Below are 24,251 nucleotides of genomic sequence, written 5' to 3' on the forward strand. Positions count from 1 at the left end.
ACTATCTGGGGCTCAGAGGCAGAAGATTTCTGCCACCCTGGGCCTGCTGGACTTGGTGGTGGGGACTCTGTCTCTCCTGCTTGTTTGGGACCAGGGCCCTGTGAGGATGCCTACTCTAGCCAGCACTCAGACACCACCCCCTCCACCGCATGGTCTGGATCCTTTTTTTTTTTTTTTTTCCTGAAGTATGGCATTTGAACTCAGGGTCTACTTTGAACCACTCTGCAGCCCTTTTTAGTGATTTTTTTTTTTTTTGAGACAGGGCTGGCTTTGAATGGTGATCCTCTGATCTCTGTCTCCAGAGTAGCTAGGATTACAGGCATGAGCCACCAGCACCTGGTTCAGTCTGGATCCTTGATAGTGTCATGAAGGCATACTTTCTTCCAGAGCAAAGGGCCAGTACTTGCTGCCTGTCAGCAGCCTCTGCTCTCTGCCAGAGCCATAGCTGACTTGCCCTTTGCTCCAGGGGTAGCAGAGCTAGGCTGGTAAGGGACAGCACATGCTCAGAGTCCCAGCTAGCTGGCTGTAGCTTCCTCTGTGCTTCCTGCTGTGTGGCCTTGGACAAGTCACCTGACTTACCTGAGTCCCAGTTGCCCTATCTGAAAGAGCAGATTAGTGACACTTCCTTGAAAGACCACTGTGAGGACCAAGCCTGTGCTACATGCAAGATCCACAGGAGATGTGCTAAGTGTCAACCATTAGTGGTCCCTGGTAGGTAGGAATGCTCCCCCACATTCCTCTGCCCCCCGCAAGAGGCCTTGAAAGGACGGCCAGGGCAGCTTTGCATCTCTTCCACCCCTTCTTGGGAAGAACCATAAAATGGGGGAGAGGAGGGTGGCATTGACCACCCTTGCCTCCACCCATTCCTTACCTTGGTGGCCCATTCTACCCTCTGGTCACTGGCCTTGGCAGAGAGTGAGGGGCAATGCAGGGAGATTCCCAGGGCAGGAGGGAAGTCTAATTCTTCCTGGGGTACATGATTTGGCTGGTCCTATGTGGTTCAGAACTCAGGAGAGAAAAAGAAAGTGATGTTCATTTAGCAAATCTTTGCATAGCACTAGCAAGTGCTACACACTTTCCCAGTCTTGACCTATGAACTACCTCCAGTCCTGTGACGTAGTTAGTTCTAAAACCCTGTTACAGATGAGGACACTGAGGCTGGAGAGGGTAACTGGCCCCAGGCCCCACAGCTAACTAAGAGGTGGCAGAGCCAAGGTTTGAAGCCAGGTGTCCTGGCTCCTGATGCCCTACTCCTCAGCACTGTACACTCTTTCTAGCTTCGTCTGTGTGTTCCCTAATATGCCTTCAATCCACCAAGCATGGGGCCTGTACAATGTGCTAGCCTCCTATTGCTATTTTAAGGCAAAGCAATGGCTGGGAGGAAACAGATAAGGAGGTTATGCTTTCCGGAGCTCGGGGTTCGGCTGAACCTTCCATCGCTGTGGATCAGGGTGATGGTGAGCGGGAGATGGGTGCAGCCTGAGGGAGGCCAGGAGGGCTGGGGCAGCTCTGTACTGGTCTGGATGCTGGAGGCGGAAATCAGTAACGACATGAAAATATATGGGCCATGGCAAATAAATTTAATAAACACATGGAAACCTACTGAAAGAGGAAAGGGGGAGAATGCAGCTACAAATTGAAGCAAGGCAGGCCAAGTGCAGCAACGGGCCTCACAGGAAAGCGCTGGCGCAGATGTCGTAGAGCATGCGCACACGTGTCACCTATTCAGAAACACATGCTCATTTTTCTCTTGTATAATTAATGTAAATTTAGTGAGCGGGTACATATGGCAAAGGGAAAAATAGCAGCGACAGCAGCCTAACCAGGAAGGAAGCTGGGCTATGGCCTTGTGAGCACAGAAAGGGGGAAGGGACTATGGAGAGCCAGCGCAGCACTGCAGGTCCACCGCTCTGGGGTGTGGCCCAGGTCAGTCACCTCCAGCTTTGAGGCCCTGAGACTTTGAGTTCACACCCCCATCTGGATAGAGGACCTGCTGGACCACTGCAGCAGCTCTGGGTGGAGACTAGCCATCTTCGAGGCCACAGTTATTCTTTAGGTGTGCAGGGTTACAGCCAGGAAACTGGTGTGGGGGGGGGTGGAGATGGGATGTGTTCAACCTGGAGCCGTGGAGTGTTTCTGCCAGGCCCCAAACTTCCTGGTTGTTCTCTTGAGGCCAGGTTGGCTCAAGGAAACATTGGCTGCCCTTAGAGATGATTGTGAGCTCTCTGGAGGATGGCCAGGCATGGCCACTGCTGCCACCCTGACGGATGGGCAGGGCAGCCACAGGAAGCAGGCAATCAAGCTGGACAGACTGTGTGTCAGGGCAAAGTTGGTTGCAGGGCTGGACTCCTGGGCATGGGGCCAGTACAGTCACAGAGGAATGTGTACTCAGCAGCAGGTTCAAGATCGGGGCTAAATGCTTGGCAGAAACCGTCTTGAAATTCTTAATTTTATCTTCCGATCTGTGTTTTGTAAGTGAAGTCTCGGGGAGCAGTAGAGCCTCAGCTTATATATGCCCTCCCTGTCTCTCTGTTTCCTAGTGTCTGGGCCATGTCTAGCTTCGGCCTTCCCACCCTTACCCTGGTGGGCTGCTGTCCCCACCCTTGGCTGGCAGCACCACTGCCTTGGTGTGATTGAAGCAAGGCACTTCCTTAAAGTTTTGTAACATTTCCTTGCAGTACACACAAATTGTACTGCATTAAAGAAACATGTTTTGCTGGGTGCCAGTGGCTCATGCCTGTCATCCTAGCTACTTGGGAGCCTAAAATAGGGAAGATCTGCTCGTGGGCCCTTTTCCATCTTTAAACTTTTATCACTCTCGCCTCTGCTTATCACTGTGTCTCCTTTACTGACTTTGAGCCTTTTGCCTTGCTCTTAGAAGGTCGCTTTTAGTTATATTGGGTGCGCTAGATGATCCAGGGTAATCTCCCCCACTCAAGATATTAGCAACAGTTGCAAAGTTTCTTTTGCCATCTGTAGTCCATGCAGTCCGGGTTCAAGGGCAGGGGGCCCATTACTTTATCTACCCGTGAAAATGACTACAAGAAAAAGTGTGATGAGAGTACTTGCTTCAGCAGCACAGATACAAAAACTGGAATGATACCGAGAAGATTAGCATGGCCCCTGTGTAAAAATGACATGCAAACTCGTGAAGTGGCCCACATTTTTCAAAGAAACTTCCTGTGTAGCTTTCTCAAACAAGCAAAAGTGTCATTTTTTTTCTTTCTTTTACAAAATTGGAGAACAGGAGGGCAGAACAGGTCTTGGGGGGGTGTTGATACCAGTGGAAGTGAGGAGGAAGTGGGAAAGTGTGTAGGAAGTGGGAAAGTGTGCAGGAGGGTGCATATGGTGCAAATACTGTATACACATGTATGTACACATGTATGTAAATGGAAAAATGAGACCTGTTGAAACTATTCCAGGCGGGAGGGGAGGATAAAGGAGAATGGTGGAGGGCATGAATTCAAGTGAGATACATTGTAAGAACTTTTGTAAATGCCACAATGTACCCCCACCCAGCACAACAATAAAAAATAGTATCATGAGATATGCTCAGGGAACTGGGATAAAGGGACTTAGTGGCTTCAAGAAGGGAGAGATGGCATTTGACTGCGAATTGGGAGGATCCCACTAAGGAGGTGGCACCTGAGCTGAGATGACAGAGCCTCTAAGAGCAGCAGCTGAGCAAAGGCGCTGAGGCAGGCTGGGTGCTGACTGCAGCAGCAGGCGGCGGAAGGCAGGTACTAGGCTCATCCATTATGTTGACTGCATGGTCCTTCTCTTCTGAAGGGCTCTGTCAGGTGCTCCTCAAGCAGGATGGCTTTGACCTCACCAAAGGCCCAGCTGGGGAGAGCAGAGTGGGGATGGCCCACCCTTGGAAATATGCCCATAGGCCAGCATGGCCAGCCACCAGGCTGCACCTGAGAAGCTGCCCAAACCAGACCAGCTGGCCAGCTGCCCATCCTCAGGAATTTGGACTGGAAGGTATGGAGAGAATCCTGGGATCGGCAGTGGAAACTGGAGTTAAAACGATGCATAGAAAGCAAGCTGTGAGGCAGGACAGGCCAGGACAGCCACATGAAGATAAAGTTATGAGTAAGCAAGAGGAAGCCATGAATAAGTAGGAGGTATAGGAAACCCAGCTGTGAGTAAGCCAGCTGATGGCAGAAGGAGCAGACGCTGCGGGGAGATGGAGAGACTCTGAGTCACCAGGAAGTCCATGGAGCTAAACAGTCCTGGACAACCCAGGCTCTGGTTTCCATCCTTGCCATGAGTCTCCTGGCTGTCCTGTGGCCTGGTTCTGGCAATCCAGGGAACCCAATAAGCCCAGAGCCAAGGAAAACAGACCAGGCCCAGAGAAAGGGCAGGGATTAGACACAGGCAGACCCAGCCCCAACTCACCTCCCAGCAATCCCCCCAGACATAGCCTTCACCAGTTCCACCCCATGAACCCCAACAGCCTCCCTGCCCACCCCTTTGTCTCCGCTCCCATCTCTGTGAACTGTGAGCAGTACCCTGGGGTTAAGCGATGCTATGGCCCAGCTGACTCAGCTTTCCCCGAATGAAGTGAGAATGGGCAGGGACTCCCTGGATCCTAAAGTCACCTTCTCTGGATAACTAACTCTATGCCCATTATACAGACGAGGAGTCAGGCTAGGTGACATTCCAAAGTCTCTCTAACCATCCTGCTCTGAAACTCTATCATAATTTCAGAACAAATCAATTCACTGATGTATACATCCAATATTACTAGTACTGACAATGAACCAGGGATGGCGCTAGCTGTGGAGATATAGACATATTACATAGGCACTATTGGAGACCATGTAGACCTCTTCAGACATTCTAAAGTGCTACAAAGAAAATAAAACAGGTCCTTGTAATGGCAACAAACTTGGTGCAGGGGGGATAGGAAGTCAGGAAAGGCCTCTCTGAAAAGATAACTTCTGAGCAAAACCCAGAATGCAGTGGAGGAGTCAGCCATGTAAGACTCTGTAAGGACTGTTAAATACATATTCATTTACTTATTAGCGTCACAGTATTAAGTTAGCAGGATTTAATTCCTGGACAGCATTTATAGTAGAATCAAGACAGTGGTGGAAAATGACTAGAAATGTTTTGCAGTGAATTACACTAAACATAAGGACACAAAATATATATATATGCAATCAGAAGACCAGGATTACTGACATGAGTCATCCTAGCTGTCCACTTTCTCCATCTCATGAAGAATTATAACTTGGTGCATGTTCATTGTTCTTCTTCGCCCTTCAAGGCAGACCCTCTCTGACCAGATAGCTCTTTGAAGATTTTACGTTCAGGTAAAAAAGGATAAGGGAAGAGAGAGAAGAAGTAGGGAATGGTTGGAAAATGAATGCAACAACTGTTACGGATGAGGGCAATAAACAGGAGGAAAAAAACAGGGACTTTTGCAAACATGTCTATGAACTCTGTCACCTTTCTGGGAAGGGACAACTGGTCATGACACAACTCTGGGACTGGATCATGTGGATCACACCTTTTCAAGTATTGCATCTATACACTGTATTAATCAGTTTGTTACCTGAGGAAATCAACTTAAAGGAGGAAAGATTTTTTGACTCAGTTTCAGAGTTTCAGTCCATGGTCACTTGACCCTACCACTTCAAGCCTGTAGCAAAGCAGAAATGTAATGGTGGAAGGGCATGATGGAGGAAAACTGCTCGCCTCACGGCTGCCAGGAAGCAGAGAGAGTAGGAGAATAGGCTGGGGACAAGATATGCCTCTCCAGAGCCCCCCTCAGCCCCTACTTCCTCCAACTAAGCTCCACTCCTAGTTCCCACCACCTCCCAATAATGTCATCAGATTATTAACCCATCAATGGTGCTAAGTACTCTCATGAACCTTTGAAGGGACATTCCTGATTGAAATCCTGACACACATGTCGCCTACTGTCTTTGGTGGGATATATTTTATGGTTTTGTTATCCAAATTCACAATGTACAAAGCATGGGGTCTGGAATTATTCAACTCCACTTTCCAGTTTGGGCTCATTCCCTTGTTGGCTATGTGTCCCCTGCCCAGGGGACTTAATATCACTGAGCTTCATTTGTAAGAGGATTATCTTCATTGCATAGGTTGGCTAAAACTACTGTTTTTTTTTTCCCCCAGAATTCATTCTTCCTTTTTTCATTGTGAACTGATTCTAATTCTATGCAGGATGGCAATGTGACCAACTAAAGATACATGCTTCTCCAAAATCTCTTTGCTGCTAGTAGTAGCTGGGGATGTTGTTCTTATTTATAAGGGAGACATGAACTTGGAGACGCTTCTATCTTGTGACCTTGAAGCAACCACTCAAAAAGCCAACACACCACAGATGGCAGAGTAGAAAGGCAGAAGGAGCCTGGGTCCTGGGTCACTGAGTCACTACAACAGTCCTAGAGAACAGATCTCTGAAGAACTTGTCAGGTGAGGAAGTGATCTGTTAGTAAGCCAGAGGGTGTGTTTTCCATTATTTTCAGCCAAAGGCATACTGCTATAAAGTCCACAAGAAGATTACATGAAATAACTATGGCGCCTAATAGAAACTTACCACACAATTACTGTTAATACAGTCATGTGCCAAATAATGATGTTTCAGTCACAAACGAACCACGTCTACAACTGTGGTCCTGTAAGACAATATTGCCTGGTGATGTCACAGCTGTCTTACTCTGTGGAACTACACTCTATCATGTGTGCAAACAATGAAATTGCCTAAAGACACATTTCTTAGAAAATGTCCCTATTGTTATACCACGAGTGGCTGTATTTGATTGACTGTATTTCAGCCAAGCATTAATTGCTTCTCCTTTATTTAAAACCTTCCTGGATTTTGGCACAGAACCCTGCACTTAATAGGGATATAACAAAAGGGATAAGAAACAAAAGGGATAAGAAGCAAAAGGGATGGATTCCCAGACAGAGACCTTTACACATTTAATCTTAACCCAGGACATAAACACTTGTCTTTTATAGCTGAAAAGTAAAAATATAGAGTTAATGCTCCCCTCACAAATTAAATGGCAGTCCCAATGACCTATGCAGTCCCTGGCCTCAAGTGGAGGTGGTAAGAACAAGAATGCATTTGAGGTTTATGGAAAGTGCTTCCTTCCTTTCCTCACATCAGGTGTCACCATTATACTTCACTGGGGACTAGTTGGGTTTGATTTAAAAATCAGGTAAGTAGGAAGCTGAGCAGTGAGGGGCCTCCAGTCAAGGTTTCTGTTCTGTATTTAAGGAGAAAACTTCAGGGTCAGGTTCCTCAGCTGCCCTCAAACATAGGGCAGGGCTGTTTGCTGCCTTGTTGCTTGGAACTAACTTCCTGAAGCCGAGGATGGATGAACAGTGGTACAGTTTGGGTGGAGGGAAAGGAAAGCCAGAGTTGTTTTCCCAGAGTGGTGACTTTCCGCCATTTTTTTTTTTTTGGTGGCAGTGGGATTTGAACACAGGGCCTCCCATTTGCTAGGCAGGTACGCTAACATTTGAGCCACTCCGCCAGCCCTTGACCATTCTTAAAAGATGCCCACTGCCTCACTGGAGGAAATGTGCCAGCGAGGGTTGGTGAGATGCACAGGTGATCGAAACAACAGGGGGGGTCTATCTGAGAGCTTTCCTGTGCTTGGTCCCCACCAAGCACCAAGGCACAGGCTACTCCCAGCCCCAGCTGGTGAGCCTGCGCAGCCAGGATGCTTGACGACCTCACTCCAGGGCAGGTCTCCATCCTCACACGCCTGCATGCTCCGCGCAGGCTCTTCCCCTCTTCTCCGCTCTAACCTCAGCGCTGTGCCTTGGTCCCGGGGCTCGAGCCTCCTTGTCGCACGCCCACGCCACGTGCAGCCCGGATTGTCTAGCCACGGCGACTCCGCCTTTCCCAGAGGCCCCCCCCCCCAGGCCTTCCGCAGCCCCCATTGGCCGGAACTGGTCACCTGACCACTGCGGGAGCCGCAGGGGAGGCTGGGAAAGCTTGCGAGGCGCTCTCGTGGGCGACGCCAGAGGAGGTGCCGTCCCGGGGAGCCGAGCTGCACCTTCCGCAGGTCTCCTACCTCCGCGGTGGGCCCTGGGCCACAGGCCGAGCCCCTCCCCGGCCTCCGTAGTGACCCCACCTGACATCTCCCGCCTTAGCCCTGCTTGGAGTTCTCCCTGCTGTCGGCTGGGATCCCTGGGGATCCCACCTTGCAGCCCATGGTCCAGGACGAGACCTAGCTGTCGGAGGCTGCTGTGTGTAGGACCGAGCACAAGGTGGGGAGAAGAAGCCAGATTGCACAGCAGAAGTGGCCTTCCGCAGGGTCTGGGGTCTGGGGAGGGTAGGAACTGCCTGGAAGCCTCAGCCCACCAGGCAGCGCGCATTTCCTCCACCTTCCAGGCCCAGCTGAGCCAGCCGCTGCCCACTGCCTGCAGTGCCACGTGCCATCTGGCCTGCTACCAGCACTGGACCCAAGTCCCCTGGAAGGCAAGGGCTCCTGCCTTGTTCATCCTTGTATCCCAGTAGTGTTACTTGTTGGGGGAGAGGGGAAGGGTCAGATGGATGTAGGCTGCAATCCTGGCTCTGACATACGTCCCTGAGAAATCTTTGACACATACCTGCCTTTTTGTGCCTCATCTTTCCTGTCTTACAGATGGGAATAGCCAGTCACACCTGCCTCTCCGAACTGATGCTACCATTGACTGAGACTCCCTAGTCTTTAGCGCATCAGGCTGGAAAACAGTAAGTAGGGAAGAAATGTGCACTTCTGTGAGCAAGAGAGGTTGTCTTCTTGGTGCCAGCCCTAATCCTTGTCTGCCATCCAGTATACACAACCCACTGCGGACCCCTTCATCTCCTACTTTGCACCTCTCTTCCTGCCTCCTCCATCTCCTCTCTTCTCAAATTTTCCACTCCACACCCACCCCTTGGACTTGAGTACAGAGCACCCACATCCTTCCCTTGGCATAGTGTTATACTTAGTATTTTCTCTCTCTCTTTCTCTGGTGGTACTGGTGTTTTAACTCAGGGCCTCACACTTGCTAGGCTGGTGCTCTACAAGCCATGCCCCCCAGCCACTCCCCTTATTTTGATAGCATGTTATTTTTTATCCTTTAGGAGTAATGGTATAGAAAAAGAAGTTACAATATTTTTCATGCAATAGAAATTTTATAGGTCAGAGATTTTAATATCTATCCCCCAGCTCTTTTTGCTTTAGGTATTTTTCCAATAGGGTTACATTTATGACCTGGTAGGTCTGGACCACCATCCTCCTATTTATGTTCAGCTTTTATTGGTTGATGTGGGGGTCTCTTGAGCTTTTGCCAGAGCTGGTTTTGAACCTCAGTTCTGCCACTCTCTGCCTCCCACTGAGCTAGGATTACCAGTGAGTCACAGTGCATGGCTTATACTTAATATTTTTCTTGATCAATTTCTGGCAGCTAGTTGTTCACTTGGGACCCCACCACACTTCCTGGGCTTTTCTTCAGCCAGCATGCCAGTTGGTACTGCCTGAGATGCTGGGACTTTTGCCCACCCACATCAGGTACCGAGGCTGCATGTTAAAAAGCAGTTTCCTGGATGCCACCACCAGTTTGAGTACCCCAGTGCAAACAGACCACCTTGTATAGATTTGGAGTTCAGCTCATGGAATACCCTAGTTCCCCAGGGTCCACTGAGTCCTGCCCTCTTATGGAATATAGCTGAATCTGGGTCTCAAAGTCTGGACAGTGGAGAAGTGTATAGAGAGACAAGAGCAGGTGAGGGTCAGAGATGGAGGTTACAGGCTTGCAAGACAGTCTCTTTCTCAGAGAAACTTAAAATTTGGTGTTTGCTGTCAAGAACAAGGCCAGGGTTCTAGAAGATTCTCCTTTTGACTGCCAGCTCAATGATTTCAGCCACTCTAAGCAGCAAAGAGTTTATCTCAGAAATGAAGTCTCCTTGGAAAGTGGCCATGGCCTAGGGCAATATAGAAGATGGTGACCATGGCAGAGGACTCCCATGGAACTGTCCACTTCTGCTCAGAGGACTAGGCAAGCCTACTCAGGCCCTCATATCTTGTTCATTCCAGAGTACAGGGCATGGACTTTGAGACAAAGAGAACTTTGGTCCAATTCTGGTGGTCATTCATTCATACAAAACCCATTAATGAATGCTGGCTGAATGTCCTCTCTGTGTCTTAAACTTAGGTTCTTGGGGACAGTAATGGAGAAGATAAACCTACCCCAGTGGGCTGTGATCATCAGGTGAGGTAGGTAATAAGCAAACAACTGGCAGCTGTGGGAGAGGTGAAGAAAATGCAGTAAGGTCAGGGGAGGGCGTGCTGTGCATTTTGTATGGGCTGTGAGTTTTCTGAGGGGGCCATGTGGATCCAAGAGCTGACAGGCAAGGAGGAGCTCCAGAAGGAGGCTTGAAGAGCTTTCCAGGCAGAAGGGGCCATGAGTGTAAAGGCCCTGAGGTGAGCCATAGTGAGCTTGCCATCTGTGAGGAACAATGGAAGGTCTGCCTGGCTAGGGCGCAGTGAGGGAAGCTGGGGGACAGAAGAGATGAGAGCAGAGAGGCGGCGTTCACTTCAGGTGATGCGCTATATGCTGTAAAGAGAGTTGAGATTCTATTTTGAAGGCAAGTAGGGCTTTCTGAAGGGAGTTGGACAGAAGAATGGTGTAATTTATGTTTTAAAAATGTCATCTAGCCTGCCTAGCTATCTCCAGGTCCTGAATTCAAACTCTAGTACCCATAACAACAACAAAATGTCATCTGGGCTGCTATATGGGGAACAGGCTAGCGGGGAGGTGGTGTGTGTGTATGAGTGTGTGCAGGCATAGAGTCAGGCGAAAGCCAAGTGGATGCTCTCAGTCTGACTCCCCTTGCCCCACTGGCCTGTGCTACTGAGGCCCCAGCATGCTGTGCAGCCGCACTTGCCCACATTTGTCGATGTCTTTTTTGGTTTGGAGATGGCCTGGGCATTTCCCTATTCCCAGCCTCCACTGTACAAGGTGTGGGCACCCAGAAAGGCACTCTCCCACACTCTGCAGTCTCTTTTCTTCTCTCTGCACACAGTCTTCCCACCACCTTCTTCAGAGGCTCTGGATGAGTGTTCAGTGATCATCTCCCTCTCACACACACAAACGCCATGGCAACGGCAACTCCGTGACAACAGCACAGGAAGCTAGACTGGAACTTGCCAATCCAGCGAGCAGACCATCTGTGAGGCCAAACCCTCCAAATGTTGCCTGTTCTAAGTACTCATCTCAGCCGAGCCTTTGTAGGCAACAGAGGTGACGGTAAGTGTCATGAGATTCAGCAATGCACATGAAACCCCACTAAGTGTGTGTTTTTCTACCCCACTCTAATGGAGGCTGTGAGAGAAGGAAGCAAAAAGAGGGCTAGATTTGAGAGCCAGCACAGTAGGTTTTAGTGATAGGAAATTTAGATCATCGTAAGGGGAGGAACGCTTCATGTAACAAATGGTCTGGTTTGTTTATGTCTGCGATTCCATTTCTCAGCCCATCAATCTTTAAGAAGTCCACTCCCACAGCGGCAAAAATCTGTGTGTATTTTAATCAATGGCCCCCATAAATCTAACCCTCTGGAGTGTAGGTTTCCATGAGGCAGCTTTTCCTGCCAATAACAATAGTTTTCCTGTGGAATATGTAACATCTTCCAGAACGGTGTTAAGCCCTTCACATGTGTTGCCTCATTTACTCTTTGCAAGAAAGTGAAGAGGACAACTTCCTTCTTTCTGAAGATGGGAAGACATGCTGAGGAGATGCCCAGTGCCCCAGGGCATCAGCTAATGGAAAAGAAGGAACTGAAGCTGGTGTGAACGCTTGACCTTCCATTAAGGGGTCAAGGTAGCCTGAGATGTTGCCCAGTTGTCTGTATTGGGCCCTGCCATGGTCAGGGACCAGTGGTCCTGGAGGATGAAGTCCACCCTACAGGTCACAAGGCCCACACACTGCAGTTGGAGGAAGGTTGCTATGAATGGAGTTATGGGGATGTGCTTGCTAATGGCACCAGGGATTTGCCCCTCCCTCTCCCCCCTCCCATGTAGCTGTCCTGAAGCCCTGGGCCCAATGCCCAGGTGCAGGGCCGACTTGGGGCATCTTCCTTCTTCTTTCTCCAGCACAAGTCTGCTCCCAGCTGCCAGAATGAGAAGAGAGAGAAGGAAGAGGAGGCAGCAGGCAGCTGGGTCCCTGCTTAGCTCTTGCACACAATGGATGAGAGAGATGGACAGAGGGGCCAGTATCTCACCTGGGCCCTCATGGACAGCTGGGGGCTGACCAGGGCAGGGGAGTGGGGAGGGTCTGGCAGGGTAGGGGACTAGGGGTGCAGTTGCTGATCACAAGCTCTGGGCTGAGGTAACCCCAGGCTCAGGGGAGGGCTGTGGGAATCAAAGGCTCAGAGCAGGCAGAGGCCTGGCACAGGCACACTAGCTGTAAGGATTTTTATTTCCTTTTGTATTTTTTTGAGCCAGGATCCCACTGTATAACCCAGCTTGGCCTCAAACTTACTCTCCTGCCTCAGCCTCCCAAGTGCTGGGATTACAGCAGTATACCACCATGCCAGTTTAGGGTTGCTTTCTTTTGCCTACTGCCAGATTTGTGGGAGCTTTGAGGGGGCACTGTAAGGCTCAGGCTGAGATGGAACTGCCCAAATGGCAGGTGGCAGGACTTAGGGAGGGCTGTGGTAGAAGAGGCCAGGGACCAGGATAGGTAGAGCCATTTGGAGAACTCATGAATGTAGCAACGACGTGTGGAATTTGAGCAGGCTGAGAGGCCTGAGTTGGTGGGCATACATGTGGGCCAAGAACTCAGAGGAGAGGCCAGGCTGGACAGGCATGCCTAGGAGCTGTTGGTCAGAGACCCTAACAAGGATTCTTTTGTTTTTTGTGGTGGTGGTGTTACTGGAAGATTCGTCCTCTGGCCTCAGTGGCAATTCGTAGTTTACAAATAATGGCAGCAGAGTTTTGAGGGAAAGGAAGTAAGGTGTATTATTAGTCAGATGAAGAAGAGGACAAAGCTCTGTCTGAGACAAAATGTCTGCCTGCGCAACCAGTTCACCATGGCTGCTGGCCTTGATTCTCCAGGTGTCAGGTGCCACGTCCCTGAAGTTGTCAGTCTTCTCTTTTTTTTTTTTTGCGGTACTGGGGGTTTGAACTCATGGCCTACACCTTGAGCCACTCTGCCAGCCCTTTTTTGTGATGGGGTTTTTTCAAAATAGGGTCTCGTGAACTGTTTGCCTGGACTGGCTTTGAACTGAGATCCTCCTGATCTCTGCCTCCTGAGTAGCTAGGATTACAGGCATGAGCCACTGGTACCCGGCCAAGCTGTAAGTCTTGACTGACAGGGTGACTTCTCTGGTAGTCAGAGAGAGATAAGGGGTAGAAGACTGCCTGGTCTACTTGAAGAGCAAAGGGAGTTTTGGATTCTCCAGCTTGTAGACAAAGAGGATTGTCAGTCTAATTAGCAAGCAGAATAAACTGGGCAGTAGGCAAGCTGGCTATACAAAAAGTTTTTGTTTTTTCCTCCCTCTCTTGTGGTCCTTGTTACATTTCCCCGCTCTCAGTTTATTCTTTCCATTTCTGTGGAAAAGGGGCACAGTAGTCATCTGTTTCCTGCCCATAGTTAATTCTGGGCCCAAGTAAGGAGTTTGTGCCCCTCAGCAAAAGCAGCTTTTAAGCCTGTGTTACAGTGGTACTGGCGTTTGAATTCAGGGCCTCGTTTGCTAGGCAGGCGATGACGGGCATTCTTGGCTCGGTTGTATTGGCACCTCTCTGGAACCTGTCCTGCCCCCTTGGGACTTGGGGCACAGTCTCTGCCCTATGTCCCCGAGGTATGCTAATGACTGTACCTGCTAGGGACAGTCTTCCTTCCTGCCTCCCTGCTTAACTGAGAGCTCCTGGAGGCCATGGACTGTGTTGAGTTCAGGTCAGAAACTTAGTTCCTGGCTGCAACCATTCAGTGCCAGCATGTGTGAGCCACAGACTCCTCTTTCCTCTGCTTCCCACTTACCCCACCCCCACATCATCCAGTCAGTAGCAAGTCCCATCAGTTCTTCCCTGTTGAGAGTTGAATTGTGTGCCCCCAAAAAGATTCACTGAAGTTCTAACTCCCAGTATCCATGAATCTTCACTTGGAAATAGAGTCTCTACAGATGTGATCAAGTTAGTCTGATTGGCCACACGTGAACACCTGTGACAAAGGAGCAGAAAGTGGCATGTGTGGCTACAACCCTGGGAGCGCCATGATTGTAAGCTGCAAGAGGTGGGAGGATCCTCCTCCTGTGACTTTTAGTGACCCTGCCACACCTTACTGCAGATTGCTGGCCTCCAGAACTGTGAGGCAATAACTATCTGTTGTTTAAGCCACCCAGTCTGGTGCTTTGTTAAAACAACCTAGAAACTGATGCTCCCAGAGGGCCCTGAATTATTCCCTCTCCCTGTCCCAGTCCTCTCTGCTGTCTAGCCCAGGCTCTGCCCTCACTATTTCCTTTTCATCCAACTGTCCCTTTTGGCCAAGATAGCTTTATCTTGGTGTGCCCAAGGACCCTGCACTGCCCTAGGTCTTTCCCCAAGATGTTCCCATGCCCAGGCTATGCGCACCCCCCATGAGAAATTCCCACTCATGCTTACAAGCAAGGAGGTCAGCCTTAGTGGGGCTGTGCCTTCCAGGTAGGGTGACACTTCCTTTGCAGTGCTTCCTTAGCTTGCCTCTTGCAATCTCATTGTGTGAGAGCCGGTTTGCTGCTGGCCTGTGTGCCCTTTTCTCCTGCCCTTAAGACTGAGGTGCTGCAGAGCAGGAGTGTGGCCCATGGCAGACATCCTACCATCTGGTAGGATGGATGCACATAGAGTGGATGGCTGCATAAAGAATAGGATGCTGGATGATCAGACAACAGAAGCCCAGAGAAGCTTCCACAGTCCTGGCTCTATGCGAGCATAGGACCCTGGTGGCCCTAGGATTCAGGATGTGTGGGGTCAATGCTTCCACGATTGGGGGGATTCCCTATAAGAAAAACAATATTGGATACAGGGCTTTAGAAGGGGTCTGTGCATAGAGGGAGCCTGAAGCTTCAGCTTTGGTGACTGAGGCACATTCACTCCTGCTGCTTGTGGGGCTGGGAAGAAGGGCATCCGATGGCCACAGCTCTGTCAAGGGCCATGGCTCTGCTCGCAGCTGTCACAGGCAACCACTTCCTCCTCACCGACCGCCTAACCACAGGGAGTGCTTTCACCCAGATTGCTTCCCCTTGAGGTCTGCAGGTTTGAGGAGCTGCCTTAGCTGTCACCTTGCTCCCATCCCAGCCCTGCTGCTTTGCCACGAAACTCCCTGTGACTTGTCCAGATGCAGATCCAGGCCCAGGAAGCCAAGGTAGAATTAAGAAAACTGTTTTTCTTTCACTCATGACTGTGGCCAAGGAGTAAGTAGGCTGTGGCATCCTGTGGTGTACACATTTCTGAACAAATTACCACGAACAGGTGACTTAACAGGACAGAAATTTATTCCCACAATTCCAGAGGCCGGAAGTCTGAGATCAAGGTGTGACAGGGCAGCACTCTCTCTGAAGGTGCTAGGAGAGGACCCTTCCTGTTTTTTCCAGCCTCTGGTGGCAGCTGGCCTTCCTTGCTTCACACAACCTTCCCTCTGCCTCCTACCCTCTTACTAGGATACCTGTTACTGGATTTCAGCCTCACCCTAAACCCAGTGGGATTATTCTTCACTTGCCTCTGGGATGCCCTTTTTCCAAATAAGGTCATATTTATAAGGAGGCATGGATGAGGAATTGAAAACAAGTCCCCTTTTTGGGGAGCACCATCCAACCCAATCTGCCTTGGGACAATGATCTGACCAGATCTCTGGGGGGTGGGGGGAAAGGCTGAGAGAAGTGAGAGAGGCAGGAAGCTGCTAGCCCCCTGCAAATGGAGGGGTCTGCCTCACCCCTACTAGCAGCGACAGTCCCCACCCCAGGAAGCACTGGGTCTCAGGGTCTCACAGGTCCCTGGTGCGGCCTCCCCTGGAGGGTTCTCTGCTTCTCTTCTCTTCATGTGGTGAGATCACAAACTCCTGAGATGAGGGTGTCTTCCTCCTAGTTCAGGACATTGTTCTGCAGCTGTGCAGTAACTCCACACTTGCTCCCCTGTGCTTCCTGTCCTCATCTGCCCCCTTTGGAAAACCCTGGGCTTGCCCCTCCTTTCTGGGCTCCACATCCCTCCTTCCCGTCACTTCTGCTGACCTGTCCTCACTTCTACATGGCTGGCTGTGCACCTTGCTCCAAGCAGAGGGTGACTGCAAGGAAGGGTGGTGGGAGACACTCACTTCTGAGTGTTCACTGTCTCCTTGTGCAGTCTATGGCTCTGCCTCCTCTGCCATCTCTGCCAGGTGTGTGCCACCACCTCCTCCCTCTGTCTACACAGTTGGTCCTTCTCTCTGGAAAAGACCCTCCCCATACCCAGAAACACTTCCCACTATTTCCACCTTCCTGCCCCCACCAGTTTGATTACCACCTACCCTAGCCCCCCACTCCACATGTAGCCCCCCACTTGGTGTATCTTAGCCCCTTCTCTGGTTTGCATTGAGGCTGGTTGACCCCACTCTTAGGGGGTCAGCAGTGCCCATCCTCACTCCCAAAAAGGATCCTGAGGCCCCAAGGCTCTCTTCCCTTGTGGCCCTCAGGGTGGCTTCCCTCGGCTGTCGCCGGGTAGGCTCTCCCCTGTGGTAGCAAACTTTCGTTTAGAGGGAGCTGCACGGGTCCTGCTGGTCCTGAGTCAGTGTGACTACTATTCAACAGCTTCTTTCCACTGTCCAGTGGCAGAGCCTGGCAACTTTCCTGGTTGACTCAGGGCAGAAACGGGGCAGAGGGAGGTAGACTCCCACTCTTGGGATTGGTGGTTACTTTTTGTCTCAGTTTATTTTTGTCTGTTTGCCCCAGGAGACCAAGGAGCTACCTAGGGTAAGCCTGGGCCTGGGTCCAGACTTGGCACCTAAGTGCACTACGGACATTAGGTTCGTGCTCTTCCCCTTTTACAGAAAGGGAAGCAAATGCACCAGGGTTCAAGGTTGCACAGCTCATCAGTGTCATGGCTTCTGACCTCCAGGCTTAAGGACTCAGTGATTGATTAGAATGGGCCAGGTGTTGGTGGTCTTGTATCTAGCCACCCTTCACAGCCCTTAGGCCCAAAAGGCTGATGGGGATGATGGGATCCAGGACTCCCTGCCTCCAGCGTGGTCCCCCCAGCCCCTTCTGCGTCTGCTCCCACAGGAAGCCCTCCCTTCGTATCATTTCCTGCAAAGGAAATCTCCTTTGTCCCTGGAAGTGAAAATCTGGCAGTGAGAGAACAGGCTTCTTGGGGGCGATTGTTTGGCACTTCCTTCTTGGCAGTTGGCCTTGGGCTCCTGGGCCTCTCTGCTGCCTGGTTGTCCAGGGCCTGACAGAAGAGCACTACCACAGCAGTGTTAGTCAGTCAGATAACCAGGACTTGGTTCCTGCCCTCCAGGACATAAGGGCACAACAGAAGACCTTAATTTGGAACCTCCCAGAACCATCCAGAACCACCCAGCCAAGCACTTTCTAAATTCCTCACACAAGACTGGGAGATAACACCATGACTGTAGTCTTTCTTCCTTCCTTCCTTTTTTGTGGTGCTGGGGATGGAACCCAAGGCCTTGAGCATGTAAGATGGTGCTCCGCCACTGAGCCACATCCCCACCCCCAGCCCCAAAGTATTTGTAATTGTGATAACATGCGCAGAACCTGAAATTTGCCATTTTAACCATTTCACACGTACAAGTCAGCTTAGGTACATTCCCACATCACAACCATCCATCCACAGGACCATTTCATCTTCTCAAACTGCACCACTCAGTGCTAACTCTCGGTTCTTCCCTCAAGTCCCAGGCAATTCCCATCCTACTTCCTGTTGCTAAGAATCTGACTCCTCTAGGACCTCACAGGAGGGGGACTCCACAATACTTGTCCTTTTGTGACTGGCTTATTTCACTTACCATATCCTCTAGGTTCACCCTTTTTGCAGCCTGTATCAGAATTTCCTGCCTTTTTAAGGCTCAGTAATATTCCATAGTATGGACATTTCTACATTGTGTCTATCATTCTTCCATAGATGGACAGCTGGGTCGCTCCCCTTGATGGCTGCTTCCCACGAGTTAGAGTGCCTGCTTTCAATTATTGGGGCATAAACAAAGAAGCAGGATTGCTGGGTCATAGGATATATCTACTTCTTGATTTTTTTTTTTGCAGCACTGGGGCTTGAACTCAGGGCTTCACACTTGCTAGGCAGGTGCTCTTATCGCTTGAGCCACTCTGCCAGCCTTTTTTTGTGATTTTTTTCAAGATAGAGTCTCATGAACTATGTGCCTGGGGCTGGCTTTGAACCACCATCTTCCTGATTGATCTCTGCCTCCCCAGTAGCTAGGATTTCAGGCATGAGCCATCAGCACTCAGCTCAACTTTTTTTTTTTTTAGGACCTGTCACATACTCACAGAGGCTGCCCCATTTTACTTACCTGCAACCATGTTTCAAGGGCTCCACTTCCTCTCCATCCTTGCTAGCACTTGTTACTTTCTGTTCTTTTGGAAGTAGCATGCTAATGGGTGTGAGGCAGCATGTCATCACGGACTTGATTTACAAGTTGTAACTAATGATGTTGAGCCTCCTTTTAGCCCCTTGTTGACCATCTGCACTTCTTTGGAAAAAATGTCTGCTCATATGCTTTGCCCAACCAGCGCCAGTGGCTCACACCTGTAATCCTAGCTACTTAGGAGGCTGAGAGCAGGGGGATTGTGGTTTAAGGCCAGCCTGGACAAATAGTTTCAATAACCCATCTCTAAATAACCAGAGAAAAATGGACTGGAGGTGTGGCTTAAGTGGTAGAGCGCCTGCTTTGCAAGTGCAAAGCATGAGTTCAAACCCCAGTCCTCCTCCCCACAAAATCCTTTGCCCGTTTTTGAGTGGGGTTACTTTGCTCTCATGTGTTTGCTGTTGTTTTAAGTCACTAGGCTGCATGTGGTTAATAAGGAGCTCTTCCTGGGCACTTGAGGAAGTACCTTTTGTCTTGAGCCCCATTGGGCCCTTGCAGTGGACACATGGGGAAGCCCAGAGTAAGTGTCCTCGATGCTCGCCTTGGCTGTCCCCTGCCTGGAACCCCTCTCAGCCTCCTCTCTGGCTGCTTCACCATTATCACTCCACTTTTTGTTTCTTGGGATTCCCAGCCACGTGGCCCTAGGATTCAAGTCTAGCCAGTGAGCAGAACCCTTGCCAGGGAACCTTCAGAGGCTGGCAGGACCTGTTGCTTTCTGTCTCCCTTGAACCTGGTGTGGCGGCTGGGGCAGCAGTAGTCTTTTCTTGTTTGTTTTGTTTTGAGACAGGATCTCACGAGGTAGCCCAGGCTGGCCTGGAACTCACAATCCTGCCTCCTCTCCCAAGTGCTAGAATTGCAGTCATGTGTCACCACGCCCAACACGAGCGATCTTACTGCCTCTAGAACAAGGGCCAGGAGGAGACTAGGTGTCAGCCCACAGTGTAATGCTGCTGAGGCTGGGACACCACTCTGCTCTCAGAGCCCGTGTCAAGTGTGAGCCCCACACTGTTCAGGTCACCAATACTCAGGCCCTTTGTACCTGAGCACCTTCTTAACCAACCTTAGGCCTCACCCCAGTGCCAAGCACTTGCTCTAGGCTCTTCTGTCTCTGTGTTGGCACATGTGCCTGTGCTCGCCTTGACCAGGGCCCCACAGCCCACCCTTTCCTGCCTCATTGGATCCCATCCCACTGGGTCTCCCTGTCAGGAAAGAGGGCAGCTCTCTGCTGATGCCATCTTACTGTGCCTTAAACTGGTAACACTGATCAAGCCTATCCACATGATAGGCTGGCACAGTGTGCAACACAGGGCTGGCAGAGGTTATGTCCTTTTCTCCCTTCCCAGAGCTTCTGCAGTCTTGGGCGCGTCCTAGACCTGGAGTCCATTCTGTGCTCCTGGACGAGCCTGATGCTGACACACAGTTGGTGTTCAAGCAGTGAATGAACAGGTGGCCTTGACACTGGCCATTTCTAGTGGAGAGAGGGCTGGGACCCTTGGACCTGTGGTTAGTCCCTATTCACCCACCTCAAGGCAGCCCTGAGCTAGGCTTGGTTTTCTAGCTTCTGCCAGCCAGGACACAGGCCTGGAACCAAGTCCTCTTTCAGCAAGTTTGTGCGAATCCCCAGCTAGATGGTCGTGGTTGGAAGGTTCTCTTATTTCCAGGTCTTTCACTTGTTAGGCCATACAAGGTCTCCTGCATGCCTCGGTGGAAGAAAGGATTACCAAGCACTAATATATATAATATGGTGACACAGTGTTTGGCCCAAAGAAAACAACGCAGAGAATCCTGGCCAGCTCTCTGTTAGCCATGTCATTGAGTGTGGGCTATCTTGTGGTTAAGGTTGCTTTGGGTGCCTTCCAAGGCATGTTCAAGTTGTTTTGGCTTAAGAGATATGCTTCTCTCTCTCTCTCTCTCTCTCTCTCTCTCTCTCTCTCTCTCTCTCTCTCTCTCTCATCCCTAGTGAGGGCTCTGATTCAGTAGGCCTTCCCAGACACTGACGTAGGTGGTATTTCCATTTGTCTAGTAGTGCTTTGCTGCCTCCAGATTTTTTTCTTATTGATTATCTCATTTGAACATTACCACATGCAGGTGATGAGTGTTATTGTAGTTTTTCAGATGGAAAAACCACAGCTTAGAGAAGTAACTCATTGTCACAGAGCTAGGACATGGGAACCAGGACTTGAACCCACACTCCACGACTGACTCCTCTGTGCTTTCTTCCATGTCACAGAGAAGTATTTGCCAGGCACTGGGCTGAGAACTATGGGGGACACCTGGATAAGCAGGATGGGCTCTGCACAGGAACTTCATGTCTGATTGTGGGTGATGGACAGGTATACCAGATGACCTGGACACACAATGCATGAGCTGTGATGATGAAGAACCAGCCACGTGTGATAAGAACCCAGCACCAGATTAAACCCGAGGAGGAATCCAGGGAGGCTTATTAGAGGAAGTCCCAAGACCTGGTCATACCACTTCCAAGCCACATAGCTTTAGCCAGTTACTTCATCCCATCTAGCCTGTTGTACACGTATGCCCACCTGTGTGTGCACATGTCCACGCATGCATGTCTTCACATGTGTGAATGTGACACATACGTGTCAGTGTGCGCTGTGCATGTGTGTTGCTCGGAAGAGTGGTGATTATAGTGGTGGATGAGGTATGCAGTCTGTGGCGAAGGCTTTGAGAAGTTTGGACTGATTCCATGTCGGGTCCCCAGGCAGTGACCTGGTGACCAGCAGTGTGATGGAGATGGGAGAGGAGCCCAGCAGCAGGAGGGGAGGGTGGGCTGTTAGGAGGGGCAGCTCAGAGCCAGTCTAAAAGCTGCTATTTCCAGAAATTCAGCCCACATAGCAAAACTTAGGCACCTTCTCTACAGCTGAGCTGGGAGTAGGTCTAACTGATCAGAATCAGACTGCCTGGTTCAAATCCCAGCTCTGCCACTTCATCCATGGTCAGTCATTAAACTCCCTGCGCCTCTTTCTGTGTACATGTGCATAGGAGGGGATTGTTTTGCCAGCACCCAGGAGGTGGGAATGAGGTTACTTGAGCAAAGAGACGGTGTGTGAGTGCCGAGTGAATGGTAGCGACTATGACCATGATACAGATGCAAAAGGCTCCAGTTTCACAGAGGGCTTATCCAGGATCCTGTACAGGGCTGTCCTGTGTGTGCCTGTGCAGGCTTCTGTGCATGCTGGCTGCACAGACGAGTTCACATGCTCTCCCTCCTGCATGGAGGCCCGCAGAGCCCTCAGGCCTGGGCATTCCTGAGCAGCTGCTCTGAAATTGAGCAGCCAGCTGGCACCTGGCCAGGATGCCCTTCAAGCTTGCTTCCCAGAGTCATTCATAAACAATGCAAGGGCCTGGCGCAGCTCCCTGTTTCCCAGTGCCCTCTTGCCCTGATGCTTTGCTTCTGCTCATTCCCAGGAGCTTGTGCTCCATGGACCATGGGCATCCGTGCTGAGTGGGCCCTATGGGTGTGGAGGTCCATGTAGAGCCCCAAGTCAGTGTGCAGTCAGCTTGCTTTTGCTCTCAGCCCCTGCCTGGCTTCTAAACAGGAGACCAACAATTAGAGGAGCAGCAGCAGTCAGTGGGATGTGTGCTCAATCCAGGGTTGCTGCAAGGGGGCTGTGGAAGTGCAGGAAGGTGCCTAACCCAGCCTTGAGCTCAGAGAAGACTTCCTGGTGGTGGTGGTATCTACACTGAAGGACAAGTGAGAGAAAAATTTGAAGAAATAATGCTCATGCAGTTCTCAATTAAGAAGACATTAAGCTACAAATGCAAGAAACTTTAAGAACTCCAATCAAGGTGAATAAAAAGATCCCACCTAGGTAACAATTGCCAAACTAGTAAAAAACAGGCTCAAAGAGAACATCCTTAACCAGCTAGTGAAAAAGACTTTAATGGGGCAGAAATAGAGCTGACAGCTGACTTCTCGAAGAGACGATGGAAGGCAGTAGGGTAGGGTATCTTCAAAGTACTGAAACCACTGCCAACCTAGAATTCTAAACAAGCTGTTATGGTTTGGAGATGAAGGTTCCCTAGAAGGTTCATTTGCTGGAGAGTTGGTCTGCAGCTGGTGGATCCAGTTAGGACTCTGCCCTCACTGATGAATTGATCCACTGATGGAGTCATGATTTGATGGCATGATTGGGAGGTGGCAGGAAATGGAGCCTGGTTGGAGGGAGCAGGTCTCTGGGGGCATGGCTTTGCAGGACAAGGGTCATCTTGTCCCTGACCCCTTCCTGTCTCTCCCTGTGTGTCTCAGCTGCCAGTCGCTGAGCAGCTCCACTCCACCACATCCTTCTGCCATGATGCTCTGCTTTACCCAGGGCCAGAGACAGTGGAACGGGGCCACAAGGGACTGAAACCCTAAAACTGAGCCAAATAACTCTGTCCTCTGACAAAAAAATGAACTAACACACTAGGCTAAAGTAAGCTTCAAACTGATTATGAAATAAAGATATATTTGGATAAACAAAAACCCTCAGGATTTCTCACTAAGAAACTTACACTAAAAGGAACTCTAAAGGTAGTTTGTCTGGCAAAAGGAAAATTATCCCAAGAAAATAATTTTGAAAGGAATAGAGTCCCAGAAAAGTAAATGTGTAGATAGAAGTAACTAAATACTTGTGAAACTAAGATAGGAGGGTGGAGAGTTTGAGGCCACATAGCAAGACTCTTAAAAATGAAAAAACAAACAAAAAATCCTAAACATTAACTATGTATAGTAATAATAGTAGCCGGGTGCCTGTGGCTCACGCCTGTAATCCTAGCTACTCAGGAGGCAGAGATCAGGAGGATCACTGTTCAAAGCCAGCCCTAGGAAAATAATTCATGAGACCCCCACCTTGAAAAAAACCATCACAAAAATGGGCTGATGGAGTGGCTCAAGTGGTAAGAGCACCTGCGTGAGGCCTTGAGTTCAAACCCCAGTGCCACCAAAAAAAAAAAGTAAAAAATAGTAATAATAGTGACATCTTATGGGTTAGCCTGAGCTACAAATGATGAGATCCTGAATTGAAAAAAAAAGAAAAAAGAATACTAGAAAAAACAGGATAGAAAGATCGAAAGTGAAACAATGGAAAAAAGGAAGGTGAGAGGCAGGGAGAAACTGATTTAAACTAATATCAGACAAAATTGGCCTTAAAAGATGAAGAGGGATATTTTGAAATAATAAAAGGTTCATTTTAACAAAAGATTTGCATTCACCTCAAAAGACAAAAAAGGAAAGTTGAGCACAGTGGCACGGGTGTATAATCCCAGCTACACAGGAGGAATAGAGGTTAGAGGACCGAGGTCTGAAGCCAGCTAAGGCAAAAGGTGTGAGATCCGCTCTGAAAAATAGCTAAAGCAAAAAGGGCAGGGGCCTGGCTCAAATGGTAGAGCGCCTGCTTAGCAAGCAAAAGGCCCTAAGTTGAAACCCTAGGACCACCACCAAAAAAAAAAAAAAAAGATATAACGTAAAAACTGACAACCTAATGGGTAAGTATGTAATAGGACAGAAGAGTCACAACTCATTGTTGCTAGAACACTGATGGATGCTTCATGGAGGAGGAGACACTTGGGCTTGGTTGTTATGGACTGACCTCTGCATCTCCCAGCATTGCTGTGTTGAAATCCCAATCCCCAGTGTGATGTTTATTAGGAAGTGAAGGCTGGGGAGG

General features: G+C 49.8%; 1 non-coding gene across 1 annotated transcript; it reads left to right on the forward strand.

Moving 5' to 3' along the window:
- Positions 1–3,061: 3,061 nt before the first annotated feature.
- LOC141422020 (U6 spliceosomal RNA) lies at positions 3,062–3,168 on the forward strand. Its single transcript, XR_012446689.1, has one exon. It is a non-coding gene; the product is annotated as a U6 spliceosomal RNA (small nuclear RNA).
- The last annotated feature ends 21,083 nt before the right edge of the window (positions 3,169–24,251 follow it).

Source organism: Castor canadensis, chromosome 3, assembly GCF_047511655.1.
Source record: "Castor canadensis chromosome 3, mCasCan1.hap1v2, whole genome shotgun sequence".
NCBI classification, from domain to species: domain Eukaryota; kingdom Metazoa; phylum Chordata; class Mammalia; order Rodentia; family Castoridae; genus Castor; species Castor canadensis.